This window comes from Panthera pardus, unplaced genomic scaffold (genome assembly GCF_024362965.1).
Source record: "Panthera pardus isolate Hobbes unplaced genomic scaffold, ASM2436296v1 HiC_scaffold_20, whole genome shotgun sequence".
NCBI lineage: Eukaryota > Metazoa > Chordata > Mammalia > Carnivora > Felidae > Panthera > Panthera pardus.
In genome coordinates this window covers 45,657,635-45,663,634 of record NW_026526766.1, presented here as the reverse complement: position 1 = coordinate 45,663,634, position 6,000 = coordinate 45,657,635, and the positions used below count along the sequence as shown (strand labels likewise).

The 6,000-nt window shown below is 43.2% G+C and overlaps 1 protein-coding gene across 1 annotated transcript in view; it reads left to right on the top strand.

Annotated features, from left to right (window-relative positions):
• The first annotated feature begins 1,944 nt into the window (after positions 1-1,944).
• LOC109261313 (ubiquitin-conjugating enzyme E2 variant 1-like) overlaps positions 1,945-6,000 on the top strand; it is a 77,582-nt gene continuing 73,526 nt past the window's right edge. Inside the window, exon 1 of the mRNA XM_053907991.1 lies at positions 1,945-2,244. The gene's annotated coding sequence lies outside the window, so the exon portion shown is untranslated. The remainder of the gene's footprint in view (positions 2,245-6,000) is intronic.

Sequence of the window (6,000 nt, the reverse complement as noted above, 5' to 3'; positions counted from 1 at the left end):
AAACAGCTATTTGAGTTTAATAATACTATATTTTCCATGATAAAGTTAGAGTAGTATTTTTTCACTTCAAAGAATGCCAAAAGCTTTTTTGAGTTTTCTTGAAACGGGTTTCGCTAACCATACATATATTTATAAATATATCTACATATTTTATATGTATATTTAAGAACACTTAGCTCTAAGTTTCATAGTCTTTACATCATATGGCACATTTTTCATGATTTGTAAAATACTTTCTTTTTCCTTTACACTGGGACTAAACATTTTGAAAACTCATTTTTCAAAAGTATCAGGAATATTTTAATAGCAATAACCTTGTTAATTTTTGTTGCTTATTTCCTGGTCAAGATAGTCAAGCTGGCTTGAGATTTCTCAGTTCTTTAAAAGAGAGTTCTTTAATTCAACCTGTTTTAAGCTGAAGCGTACGTGACTTTCTATGACTCTGTTTACATAACAGTAGTAATCATTAAATACGACTGACTTCATAACTCAAAACATACACTTAAGTGTAGGAAATGATAAGTCGTACATAAACATTTCATTCAACTGTATTTTATACAGGAAATGTAAAACTTGAATCTTTCATACAGTCCTTCTCTCAAATACTCATGCAAATATAATTTACGTAATACACCAACTGCATTGGATTTATATAGGTAGAAGAAAAGGAGCCTAAGAAAAGGAGCCTTTAGGAAATACCAACTCATTGGGAAGCATCTGATGAATATTTTTCATTGTGCTTGAATGAATGATTTTTTACATAGAGACATATTCCACCATCAATAAATACCACTATGAATTTTGCTACGCCACGCCCCCCTCACCCCCCGTGGAATTTTTCCTTGCGGTAGTTAGACCGACCTTGGCCAAAACCAAATACATTCCCACACCGAAACACAACTACCCTCTACCCGCACCCACACCCCGCCACCCAGGTGCAAGGCGCCACGCTGGGCTCTCGGAGGATACAGATAAGGAGGACCGCCAGAATTTCTGGCTAGGTCACGTGGTGCGACCACCCTGCCAAGTACCTTTCAGTATTTACTTGAAAACTTCAGAGACGAGCAACTTACTGTAGCCTCTGCCTTCAAAGAATTTAAACCCAAGTGGAAAGGATTAGGAATGCATACATCTCTCTGCTCGTACTGAACAGGAGTCCACACAGTAAAAAAAAAAACAAACCAAAAAACAAAAACTAACGTGTTTAGAGATGGCCCACCGCATTTCACAAAGCGCTCCCATCCAAAGGAGGGGCCGGTAGAAAGGTTCAGAGAGCCCTGGCTCTCCAAAACAGGGCGAAATCAAATCTGGGCCGCGGGTGAGCACCTGGAAAAAATTCGTGGTGGAGATGGCATCTGAGAAAGGCCTCGAAGCACCCACAGTGTTGCGAATGCCGGCGCGGTCACCCCAGATGGAAGGACCCCCTACCTCGCTCTAAAGCCAGTTAAACCGCGGGGCCCACGCTACCGGGCACGATTTTAGAAGCCCCCCTCCAAATGCAAGGGTCCGACCTAGGAGGCACTTCCGTTGTGCAGTTTGCTAAGTTTGGATTCCGAGAGTGCATGGGGGAGTCTACGGCTCACGCAGGTGGGACCCTCTCTCCGCCTTAGCTTAGACTCTATGCGAGACGCTCCCGCCCGCCAAAGGCTGCGGTGGCCACAGAGGCTGCCGTGACTGCCGCTTCCCCCACCAAATTCTGGCGCTCAGGAGGCGCGCTGCAGTGGAGAGACCTGAGTCCCGCCCCAGCCCGGAGGAGAAGGCGCAGCGCCTCCGCTCGCGCTCCCGGGTCGGGGAGCCTCTTTCCTCCCCCTTTTTCCCCGCGGCGGCGGCGGCGGCTGCGGCGGAGGCAGCGGAGAGGGGAGGGGGGAGCGGGCGAGGGGCGGAGACAGGGAGGAGCCGCGACCGCCGCGGCCCCGCGGCGGCAGGTGTGGATGGGCGCGGCGGAGGTGCGGAGGAGACTGAGGTGCGGGGTTGTCCACTCCCGCCCGCGCTCGCCCGGGGCCCGGGCTTGGGGGCGGGGAGCGCCTCCCCGGAGGAGCTCCGAGAGCTGCTTCGACCTGCGCACAACTTGGGGCGCGGCCCGGGCGCGCAGGTTCCACGTCCGGCGCCGGGAGGAGAAAGGCGCGCGTCCCCGGCCGCGGCGCCCGCGCGGACCCCAACGGTGAGGCGGCGGCCGGGGGGCGGCCGGGGGGCGGCCGGGGCTGGAGGGTGGGCGGCGCCTCCGCCCTCCGCGTAGACCGGCCGGTAAGCGAGGAAAGCGCAGGCAGCAGGGCGGGGGCGCGTCCCTCGCCGAGTTAAGAGGGGGGCCTCGGGGCCCGGCGCTCGGCAGACTTCGCCGCGGGCCCCCGGGCGTGGATGCTGCGGCCAGGTCTGGCGCATCCCGAGCCACGGCGGCCCTGGCTCTGCGCAGAACCTTCTCCACCTCCTGCCCAAATAGGTTGTTTCCCTAGCCTGACCTCGGAAGTCGCAGGTCCGCTCTCTTCCTCTAAACGGCGAAGGAGGAACTGTGTGTGTCCGGGAGCGCGTTGAGGGCGAGCGCTTTCAACCAGCGATGTTTGATGAGAGCCCGTTCCCGAGTTAAAATGCCTCTCACTTTGCAACTTCTCTGCTCTCTCCCCTCTTCGAGGGAGAAGTCAGGCGACTTTTAAATCCCCACCTGGTAGAATTAGAGTTTATTTGCGCCGTATACAGGTGGGAAATGATGCTCCGTAAAATCCTGGTTTTTCCAACAGCGTTTCACTTAAAAGAGCCTCCCATCCTGCAGCGAGACAATGGCAGTCGTGAAACACACAACAGAAGTGTTCACCTAGCGCCGCGTTGGCAGGGGAGAAGTTAAGGAAAACTTAAGCATAAGCGACCCCTGAATAGGCTTCTTGCGGGACCGTTTTGTTCTGGTGCAAGTGGTGTTAGGACTGGAAATGACAGCTCAAGACCTACGCTTGGTTTGGAGCTGAGGCTGGGGCCCGACACCCCTCACCGCCCCGGGACTCTCGAATTGGGCCTTTTTGCTTCCTTCACTGAAATCATGGCAGCTTTGAAGTGAAATGAGGAAAATGATCCTCCTTTTTGCCCTGGAGTTTATTACCTCTGCATTAAAATGGGTCTCTCACGGGCAGAAATGTAAACAATCTTCTATTTTATACTTTGTTTTAAAGACCTTTTACTTGAATTGGTTAAAAAAAAAAAGGATTTAAAATGGACAGCCAAATTTAGGTTTGTTTGTTGTGGAGTTTTGTGTTTGAGGGAGGGAGTGACTTTTAAGTCATTTTTCAAGGCTAATATTGATTACTTTTCATTGTTTGCAGATGTTAATCCTTCAGTGAAGGCATTTTAAGGAATAAATGAAAATATAACTGGGTTAAGCCCAATCATAAGAACTGTAGCCTGCCCCCCTCCTTTTTTTCTTAACCTGTGACAGAGCCTCATGAAAATCGAGCTTGGGATGTAAAAAACCTCTTAAGTTGAATTTTAGGCCTCCAAATGAAAAATGTTCATTTGCGTTAATCCAATAGAATTCTCAGACTTTATGGAATTGTCAGCTTATGATGATGTTTATTTTTTTATTTATGTCATATTAGGACTTTACATGTGGATATTTCTTCGGTAATTGGCAGATGTGGGGAAAAGTCAGAAGGCCCTTTAAAAGATACAGACTTATTCTCTGGGTGAAATTTTATAGTCCTGAAAAGCACGTATCAGAGACAAAGCTCTTAACTGATAACATTGACTGTTCTCTTTTTGAAATTTTAAATGGATTAAGAAGGGAGGTTTTATACTTCATATTTGGGCATAGTTTTTGAAAATGCAAGTGGAAAAAAGTTAAGAATATCATTTTTGTACAATGTAATAACTAGACAGCTATTCTAGAGGCTATAAAAATGCTTGAGGGAATAAAATAAAAAGGTAGCATAAAATTATGTATTGTACTGTTAGAATTTTAAGGAGAATGCATACTTGTAAGTCTCAAATACTCAAGTGAGCAGTATTAAAGTGGATCAAATAGAAGAATTTTCTTGCATATCATTTTTTCTCAGATTAAAAAAATACATATTTATTTTGGTTTGTCTTAAAATTGAAGTTATAGTTAAATTTTGTTGGTACCTATATGGGATAATACAAAGGTTGGTAAGATGTCTTTTGCTTGGCACATTTAGTGACAGGTATCCTTAAATTTTTCATAGAGTTGCCACAGTTTTTCTTCACTTGATGAATTTGGTGGTTTTAGCATATAAACACCATAGGGTCTCTTAACAAACTTAAATTGTAAAAAAGCAATAGATTAAATCCCTGATTATTAACATTTCAAGGATGGAAGTCTACTTTCAAATAAAAATGCCTTTTTGAGGACATTTTAGAATACATATAAGGGTATGATTCTGGGAGACTGTTTTTGATAGTTCTTTTCCTATTCTTTGAAATCATAAAGTAAATTAACAAAAGAATCAATAATTATGTTTTAACAGTTTCTTGATGTATTTAACAGACTGTTTCCTTAATAGTAATCTCCCAAGTATTTCAGAAATTTGTGTAAGAGCAAGAGTTTATTTTCTGTTCAGATGTATTTCTGTAGACTAGAAAAAAAAAAGTTTATGAATTTAGAGTAGGCCAGTCTTAAATAATAAGAAACAATGAAATTTGATCTTTGTATTGTGAAATGTGTTTTCACTGAGGACTTTTAAACTGTGTCCTCTCTTTAAACACATAAGTAGTATAGAAAGTAAATCATATATTTCATTGGCAAAATATAAGTGCCCTAATGCTTTGATAATGATTATTGAGACTTTTTTCCCCCACATCTTATATAAGCAGTGGAGTCCAGAAAATTATCAAAATAATTTTGGATAAGATTGAGATGAAGTGAAAAAAATCCACGCATGATTATGGTATATATGTATGTTGTTTTGCAACAGTGAAAGAGTGAAAAAGAAGAGTTTAGGATCAAAATTTATCCACGTTAATCAGATTCCCTAGCATTTTCTACTTTATTGCGTAATTGACTTTTTAGCTAATATGTAGTTATTCCGTGTTTTAATACAGCAGACATCAGAAAAAAATAAATCTCATTTGAGAATCTATAATCTTGGCTTTATCAAATATACAGACTACTCTATATTGTCTACCTATCAACATTCAAGCTATTCAACATTTGAGACAATTTACAAACTAAATATATTATAAACGTTAATTAAAGAAGTAATTTTCATTTTAAGAGAACTGCTCCTTCTGAGAGGTTATTTTTAACATTACAAATAGCACTATCCTTTGAGTAAAATAAGAATTAATTACAAATTATACTTTTAGCAAAGGGAAAATGCAATTTTTATTGGCCTGGGGGGCATGTATGCTAAGTAGTTTGTGGCCCAGTTTCCATTTCTGTATCTGTGCTGCCTCTGACCACGGATTGGGTACTGCGGGAGGAAAGACTGTGAGGAGAAAGTTAATAAAAGAAGCTACATGAGTTGATCATAGTTCTGCTCAGAAACCTATGTCCACCTGAATTCAGAACCAGAAGAGAAATTCTGACAGTCTGTTTCCCCAGCCCTTTTACATCGATTTCTGAGAGTTAGCAGTGGCAGAGAAGAGTTGTTGTCTCTGCCATTTGCAAAGCCGACTGCTTGATCCACAGCAAATCAAACCCAGGAAATCTTTTAGTCTTGTCCATTTCAGTTCCACTTCCTTGCCAGGGGCATAACAGCTGAAGTTAAAAGACTTATACCCAAATGGGAAAATTAGTGCCATTTGTGTAGAGGCAGTAGCCTTATTCAAACTGCTTTCAACCTAATTGGGAAAAAAAAAAAAAAAGAGACTATGACTTGATTAGAAGTCCTCCGGGTTGGGTAGCACGTAGGAGACTATGGCTCAAGAATGCTTTTAGGTTTTTCACTTATTTTGAATTAGTTATAGTTTGCATTGTATTCTCGGGTTTGTGTGTGTGTGTGTGTGTGTGTCTGTGTCTGTGTCTGTGTCTGTGTCAGCGTGTCAGTGTCCTTTTCTTCAGCT